We start from the raw sequence: 9,246 nt of genomic DNA, 5'->3' as shown, positions 1-9,246 counted from the left end.
GGATCTATTATCGACCACCTGACCAGGACAGTAATAGTGATGATGAGATGCTCAGGGAAATTAGAGAGGCTATCAAAATTAAGAACCCAATAATAGTGGGGGAGTTCAATTATCCCCATATTGACTGGGAACATTTCACTTCAGGACGAAATGCAGAGATAAAATTTCTCGATACTTTAAATGACTGCTTCATGGAGCAGCTGGTACGGGAACCCACAAGGAAAGAGGCAACTCTAGATTTAATCCTGCGTGGAGCGCAGGAGCTGGTCCAAGAGGTAACTATAGCAGGACCGCTTGGAAATAGTGACCATAATACAATAGCATTCAACATCCCTGTGGTGGGAAGAACATCTCAACTGCCCAACACTGTGGCATTTAATTTCAAAAGGGGGAACTATACAAAAATGAGGGGGTTAGTTAAAGAAAAGTTAAAAGGTAGAGGGACTAAAGTGAAATCTCTGCAAGTTGCATGTGCCCTTTTTAAAGACACCATAATAGAGGCCCAACTTAAATGTATACCCCAAATTAAGAAACACAGTAAAAGAACTAAAAAAGAGCCACAGTGGCTTAACAACCATGTAAAAGAAGCAGTGAGAGATAAAAAGACTTCCTTTAAAAAGTGGAAGTCAAATCCTAGTGAGGCAAATAGAAAGGAGCACAAACACTGCCAACTTAAGTGCAAGAGTGTAATAAAAAAAGCCAAAGAGGAGTTTGAAGAACGGCTAGCCAAAAACTCCAAAGGTAATAACAAAATGTTTTTTAAGTACATCAGAAGCAGGAAGCCTGCTAAACAACCAGTGGGGCCTCTTGACGATCGAAATACAAAAGGAGCGCTTAGAGACGATAAAGTCATTGCGGAGAAACTAAATGGATTCTTTGCTTCAGTCTTCACGGCTGAGGATGTTAGGGAGATTCCCAAACCTGAGCTGGCTTTTGTAGGTGACAAATCTGAGGAATTGTCACAGATTGAAGTGTCACTAGAGGAGGTTTTGGAATTAATTGATAAACTCAACATTAATAAGTCACGGGGACCAGATGGCATTCACCCAAGAGTTCTGAAAGAACTCAAATGTGAAGATGCGGAACTATTAACTGAGGTTTGTAACCTGTCCTTTAAATCGGCTTCGGTACCCAATAACTGGAAGTTAGCTAATGTAACGCCAATATTTAAAAAGGGCTCTAGGGGTGACCACGGCAATTACAGACTGGTAAGTCTAACGTTGGTACCGGGCAAATTAGTCAAAACAATAGTTAAGAATAAAATTGTCAGACACATAGGAAAACATAAACTGTTGAGCAATAGTCAACATGGTTTCTGTAAAGGGAAATCGTGTCTTACTAATCTATTAGAGTTCTTTGAAGGGTTCAACAAACATGTGGACAAGGGGGATCCGGTGGACATAGTGTACTTAGATTTCCAGAAAGCCTTTGACAAGGTCCCTCACCAAAGGCTCTTGTGTAAATTAAATTCTCATGGGATAAAAGGGAAGGTCCTTTCATGGATTGAGAACTGGTTAAAAGACAGGGAACAAAGGGTAGGAATTAATGGTAAATTCTCAGAATGGAGAGGGGTAACTAGTGGTGTTCCCCAAGGGTCAGTCCTAGGACCAATCCTATTCAATTTATTCATAAATGATCTGGAGAAAGGGGTAAACAGTGAGGTGGCAAAGTTTGCAGATGATACTAAACTGCTCAAGATAGTTAAGACCAAAGCAGATTGTGAAGAACTTCAAAAAGATCTCACAAAACTAAGTGATTGGGCAACAAAATGGCAAATGAAATGTAATGTGGATAAATGTAAAGTAATGTACATTGGAAAAAATAACCCCAACTATACATACAATATAATGGGGGCTAATTTAGCTACAATGAGTCAGGAAAAAGATCTTAGTGTCATCGTGGATAGTTCTCTGAAGATGTCCACGCAATGTGCAGAGGCGGTCAAAAAAGCAAACAGGATGTTAGGAATCATTAAAAAGGGGATAGAGAATAAGACTGAGACTATATTATTGCCCTTATATAAATCCATGATACGCCCGCATCTCGAATACTGTGTACAGATGTGGTCTCCTCACCTCAAAAAAGATATTCTAGCACTAGAAAAGGTTCAGAAAAGGGCAACTAAAATGATTAGGGGTTTGGAGAGGGTCCCATACGAGGAAAGATTAAAGAGGCTAGGACTCTTCAGCTTGGAAAAGAGAAGACTAAGGGGGGATATGATAGAGGTATATAAAATCATGAGTGATGTTGAGAAAGTGGATAAGGAAAAGTTATTTACTTATTCCCATAATACAAGAACTAGGGGTCACCAAATGAAATTAATAGGCAGAAGGTTTAAAACAAATAAAAGGAAGTTCTTCTTCACGCAGCGCACAATCAACTTGTGGAACTCCTTACCTGAGGAGGTTGTGAAGGCTAGGGCTATAACAATGTTTAAAAGGGAACTGGATAAATTCATGGTGGCAAAGTCCATAAATGGCTATTAGCTAGGATAGGTAAGAATGGTGTCCGTAGCCTCTGTTCGTCAGAGGATGGAGATGGATGGCAGGAGAGAGATCACTTGATCATTGCCTGTTAGGTTCACTCCCTCTGGGGCACCTGGCATTGGCCACTGTTGGTAGACAGATACTGGGCTAGATGGACCTTTGGTCTGACCCGGTACGGGTTCTTATGTTCTTATGATCAGAGGTTTAGAAAACATGAACTGTGAGGAAAGGTTGAAAGAGCTGAGCATGTTTTATCCAGAGAAGTGATAGCTGAGGGGAGACATGATAACAATCTGCAAATATGCAAATGGTTGTTATAAAGAGGACTGTGATCAGTTGGTGCCCATGTCCACCAAGGGTAGGAGAAGAAGGAATTGCCTTAGTGAGCAGCAAGGGAGATTTAGGTTAGATATCAAGAAAAACTTTCTACCTCTAAGGATGGTTCAGCACAGGAACAGGTGACCTAGGGAGACTGTGGAACCCCTGTTATTGGGGGGTTTAAGAACATGTTGGACAAACACCTGCCAGGGATGGTCTAGGTGCACTTGGTCCTGCCTCAGCGCATGGGGATGGATTGTTTGACCTTCTGAGGTCCCTTCAACCCCACATTTCTGTGATTCTGTGAAGTAGGGTTGGGCCCTCTGCACTGTGGTCAGTTTCCCCCATAGGTGCTCAGCAAAGTAAATGATTATGGGTCTGGGGGAAGTGTTAGGGCAGAAGGAAGGAGAGCAGGGCACGCTGAGAAGAGGGTGCCTTTCTGTGTGCAGTACTGTTGATTGATACGATATAATCAAACAGGACATGAGTCAACTTGGTTTCCTGTCTAATTTCCCCAAGATAAGGAGGCTGCAAAGCTCAGAATCCACAGAAATCGACCTGCCCTGACAGCATCTGAGCCACCATGGCAACCCGAGATGATGTGTATCCATTGGGTGAGTGGAACAAAGTCCATGGGCTGAACTCAGGTGGGACTAGGAGAGTCCAGTGGGGCCCACGGGTCTGTCTGCACTGGAGCTGGAAAGAGAACGTTCCAGCTCGAGAAGACAGTTGCAATAGCTCTCATCTAGCTTGAAACAGAAGTGTCGCCGTGGTGTTGAGAGAGGCTTGCCACCAGGACCATCCCTAGACATTTTGGTGTCCTATGCAAACCCCGCTCCCCACCGGGGGGAGAGCTGGCTCCAGGCTTCTGCGGGGGTGGGGTGGTCCCAGGCCTCCACAGGGAGCCTCCTGGGGGGAGGAAGGAAACCACCCCCATCACGAGCCAGTGAAGCAGAGTGGGTTGGGACTAGGTCGCTTCACTTCCTGCCACCTGGTGATTGCAGGGTGGGCCCAATCCCGCACTCACAGGTGGCGGGAAGTGGAGTGACCCAGCCCCTGCCTGCTCCGCTCTGCTCCCCTGGCTCTCAGCCTTGGGACTTGGGGAGCAGGGTGAACCTCTCCCTAGCATTCACCAGTGGTGCGGCTGGGAGTCAGCGGAGTGGAGCAGGCTGGGTCCAGTTTGCTCCACTCCCTGCTGTCCGGTCAGTGCAGGGCATGCCTGACCTGTCTTGCTGTCCCCCAGGATGTAGCTCAGGGGAAGGGGGGCAGTGGGGCCATGGCTGGGGTGGAAAAGGGGTGGGGTTTGGGACAAGAGGAGGAGCAGGATGGGGACAGTTTTCCTGGCCAGCTCAGCCAGCCAGGGGATCGGACTGGCCACTGGAGCAGCATGCAGCTGTGTAGGGTACCTAGAATTTTCGGGCAATTTGGTGCCCCAAATTTCCTGGTGCGCTACGGAGCTGTGTAGTTTGCGTATGGGTAAGGACGGCCCTGCTTGCCACTCCAGGCTTGTATTACACTCTCAAGGTTACAGCTTTCCTCTGACCTTGGCTTGGTAACCACTTGCACCGCCTGAATGCAAAATACCCCTTTGAACCCAGGAAGGAGAACTTGGGAATTCCTTCTTGTGGGGTACCCTCAAGCCCTTTCACCCCCCACTCACCCGGGGAAGAGCTGAGAAAGAAAACAAAGGAAATTAGCTGTGGCTACAAGAACATAAGAATGACCATACTGGCTCACACCAAAGGTCCATCCAGCCCAGTATCCTGTCTACCAACAGTGGCCAATGCCAAGTGCCCCAGAGGGAGTGAACCCTAACAGGTAATGATCAAGTGATCTCTCTCCTGCCATCCATCTCCACCCTCTGACTAGGGACACCATTCCTTACCTATCCTGGCTAATAGCCATTAATGGACTTATCCTCCATGAATTTATCCAGTTCTCTTTTAAACGCTGTTATAGTCCTAACCTTCACAACCTCCTCAGGCAAGGAGTTCCTCAGATTGACTGTGCGCTGTGTGAAGAAGAACTTCCTTTTATTTGTTTTAAACCTTCTGCCTATTAATTTCATTTGGTGGGCCCTACTTCTTGTATTATGGGAATAAGTAAATAACTTTTCCTTATCTACTTTCTCCACATCACTCATAATTTTATATACCTCTATCATATCCCCCCTTAGTCTTCTCTTTTCCAAGCTGAAGAGTCCTAGCCTCTTTAATCTCTCCTCCTATGGGACCCATTCCAAACCCCTAATCATTTTACTTGCCCTTCTCTGAACCTTTTCTAGAGCCAGTATATCTTTTTTGAGATGAGGAGACCACATCTGTATGCAGTATTCAATATGTGGGCATACCATCGATTTATATAAGGGCAATAATATATTCTCCATCTTATTCTCTATCTGCTTTTTAATAATTCCTAACATCCTGTTAGCTTTTTTGACCACCTCTGCACACTGCGTGGACGTCTTCAGAGAACTATCCACAATGACTCCAAGATCTTTTTCCTGATTAGTTGTAGCTAAATTAGCCCCCATCATATTTTATGTATAGTTGGGGTTATTTTTTCCAATGTGCATTACTTTACATTTATCCACATTAAATTTCATTTGCCATTTTGTTGCCCAATCACTTAGTTTTGTGAGATCTTTTTGAAGTTCTTCACAGTCTGCTTTGGTCTTAACTATCTTGAGCAGTTTAGTATCATCTGCAAACTTTGCCAGCTCACTTTTTATCCCTTTCTCAAGATCATTTATGAATAAGTTGAATAGGATTGGTCCTAGGACTGACCCTTGGGGAACACCACTAGTTACCCCTCTCCATTCTGAAAATTTACCATTTATTACTATCCTTTGTTCTCTGTCTTTTAACCAGCTCTCAATCCATGAAAGGACCTTCCCTTTTATCCCATGACAGCTTAATTTACGTAAGATCCTTTGGTGAGGGACCTTGTCAAAGGCTTTCTGGAAATCTAAGTACACTATGTCCACCGGATCCCCCTTGTCCACATGTTTGTTGACCCCTACAAAAGAACTCTAATCGATTAGTAAAACATGATTTCCCTTTACAGAAACCATGTTGACTATTGCTCAACAGTTTATGTTTTTCTATGTGTCTGACAATTTTATTCTTAACTATTGTTTCAACTAATTTGCCCGGTACCGACAGTAGACTTACCGGTCTGTAATTGCCGGGATCACCCCTAGAGCCCTTTTTAAATATTGGCGTTACATTAGCTAACTTCCAGTCATTGGGTACAGAAGCCTATTTAAATGACAGGTTACAAACCATAGTTAATAGCTCCGCAACTTCACATCTGAGTTCTTTCAGAACACTTGGGTGAATGCCATCTGGTCCCCGTGACTTATTAATGTTGAGTTTATCAATTAATTCCAAAACCTCCTCTAGTGACACTTCAATCTGTGACAATTCCTCAGATTTGTCACCTACAAAAGGCAGCTCAGGTTTGGGAATCTCCCTAACATCCTCAGCCGTGAAGACTGAAGCAAAGAATCCATTTAGTTTCTCCTCAATTACTTTATCGTCCTTTTGTATCTCGATCATCCAGGGGTCCCACTGGTTATTTAGCAGACTTCCTGCTTCTGATGTACTTTAAAAAAATTATTACCTTTGGAGTTTTGGGCTAGCTGTTCTTCAAACTCCTCTTTGGCTTTTCTTATTACATTTTTTACACTTAATTGGACAGTGTTTATGCTCCCTTCCATTTACCTCACTAGGATTTGACTTCCACTTTTCAAAAGATGCCTTTTTATCTCTCACTGCTTCTTTTACATGGTTGTTAAGCCACTGTGGCTCTTTTTAAGTTCTTTTACTGTGTTTCTTAATTTGGGGTATATATTTAAGTTGGGCCTCTATTATGGTGTCTTTAAAAAGCGTCCATGCAGCTTGCAGAGATTTCATTTTAGTCACTGTACCTTTTAATTTCTGTTTAACTAACCCCCTCATTTTCGCATAGTTCCCCTTTTTGAAATTAAATGCCACAGTGTTGAGCTGTTGAGATGTTCTTCCCACCACAGGGATGTTAAGTGTTGTTATAAAGCGGTCCTGTTATAATTACCTCTTGGACCAGCTCCTGCGCTCCACTCAGGACTAAATTGTGAATTGCCTCTCCCCCGTGGGTTCCCGTACCAGCTGCTCCATGAAGCAGTCATTTAAAGTATCGAGAAATTTTGTCTCTGCATTTCGTCCTGAGGTGACATGTTCCCAGTCAATATGGGGATAATTGAAATTCCCCACTATTATTGAGTTCTTAATTATGGTAGCCTCTCTAATTTCCCATAGCATTTAATCATCACTATCACTGTACCGGTCAGGTGATCGATAATAGATCCCTAATGTTATATTCGTATTATATAAGCTAATCAAACAAAAATCACAAACTTCTTAAAACACCAAAAATTCAATCCTGTTCTTAAAAAAGGTAAACTTTATTTTAAAAAAAGGAAAAAATACATCTGGGACTTAGACTTTTTGGCTAGATCTTAAAAGAAACAATTACAAAAATGAAGCACCCAAAATAGCTTTCTTGGGGGTTCAGCTTAAAGGATACAAACAAACAAAAGCATCAGGGGTTAGCCCAGACGAGATCTACAAGGCAAAATAAACAGAAATAAACCTGATCGTGTCTAGCTAAACATTCCTAATTTACCTACATATTTGAGGGGGGGGGGTTCAAATAAGTAATTCTATGTTTGATCTGATGAATTTTCATACCTGGTTCAAACCTTACACAGCATTGCTGCTCCATGTCTCCATCTCCGGAGAACAACAGACAAAGGGAAAGTTTCTTTCCTAATTTTAAAAAGTTCTAGCTTTCCCATTGACTCTTCTGGTCAGGCCTTGGGGACTTTTTAACCCTGTACAGGTAAAGCAAGCACAGAACAGCTACCAAGAGGGATTTTACAGCTAACTGGCTGGCTGGGTGTCCATCAAAGGGGGCTACCCCCCACTTCATTTATCACTGATAGCTTTCCACCACGTTCACAGCTACTGAATCCCAGGGGATAACTGCAGATCAGTCTGGTCCCTGGAAGCAGAGCCGCCCAAAGTCTTCCCCGATTCATCCTCAACTGTCCGTAGCCGCAAGGGACCAGTCCAGCAGCTGGCAAGAGCCAGAGTGGAGGAGTACGTTGGCCACACCGCTCACCTCCGGGGATACCCACTGTGCCTGGGGGCTGTACCATAGAGCCAATACAGGAGGGGCATTTCCAGGTAGCTGGTTGAGCCAGCTTTCTGTAGGGGCACAATGCTGGGATTCCAAAATATTATGATAGTAATTATAGTTATTAATGAAAGAATTGACTTCATTGGATTTACACCAGAATCACAGTGGGGTAGATAAGCAAAATTTGGTTCATAGACAGGGGCCTTTCTCTTTCTCTGTTGCTTATTTCTGTGTATAACATTTTTAAAATGTGTATTTATTTTTTATTTCTCTCAAGTATTTCTCCTCCTCGTTCTGTTCTCCTCTCTGCCACCAGGCAGCACTCAAGTGTTAACCATTAAGTTCCCAGGCTGGCAGAATGTAATGCTGTATGTGCCGCATTTGTGCCCATCATGAGAGTCTCACAGAATGTGTCTCTGCCATGAAGCTGATACAGGCTTGGCAGCTCTCCAAGGGGTTATTGGCACTGTAATGAGGGGTGGGGTCATTGGATCTGGGTCATTAGGACTAGCTGAATTGTTTAGGTGGGGGTTAAATCAATTTCTGAAGTGTTCACCAATATATGCCGGGCTAATATAATATATCATATGATCAATAGGTATGATTCCCATTACTTATATTAATATGGATAGTACGTGCTTAATGCATATAACATTATTTGTATACACACTTCTATCAGTTACATGGCCTGGAACGGTGGCCTGTGTCTTCCTATGTCTTGTTCACCTACGCTAAGTATCCCATCACACCTTGCATTAGCCAGGAAAACTGTCAGGATCAGCACATATGGGGTGTTCTGCCATAGTAACAGGCAGGGAGTTACTCTCACTGGAATGTCCCAAAGATAAGGACAATATATATGGGACAAGCCTAGGAGGTGCCGTCACGCTTTTGGTACCTGGAATTCATGTGTCCAGAACAAAGAGCTAAAGGGTTTTGACGTTCCCCTCTGGTGTTATCTGGACCGGTGATCTGCTAGGTCACGCCAATCCTTGACTCTGGGAGCCAGCCTTAGCCTGCTCTGCTGTGAGAACCCCCACTCCTGGGCTGTTCACGCACAGCCTCTGGCATGTAAGCTGCTCCTTGGATTTTGCTGCTGAATGACATTAGCCAATATCTCCGGTCCCAGACACTATCCTAGGAACCTCCATCTTGCATTGTTCAGTTATGTCCCCTGGACACTACAATCTTATATGGGTTCATCAATTTAATAAAGAAATTGATATGTACCAGGCTTGTTATCCCAAGGGGAGTCTCTGAC

The sequence above is a fragment of the Mauremys reevesii genome, linkage group 25, assembly GCF_016161935.1.
Source record: "Mauremys reevesii isolate NIE-2019 linkage group 25, ASM1616193v1, whole genome shotgun sequence".
NCBI classification, from domain to species: Eukaryota; Metazoa; Chordata; order Testudines; family Geoemydidae; genus Mauremys; species Mauremys reevesii.
This window is presented reverse-complemented; position numbering follows the sequence as displayed.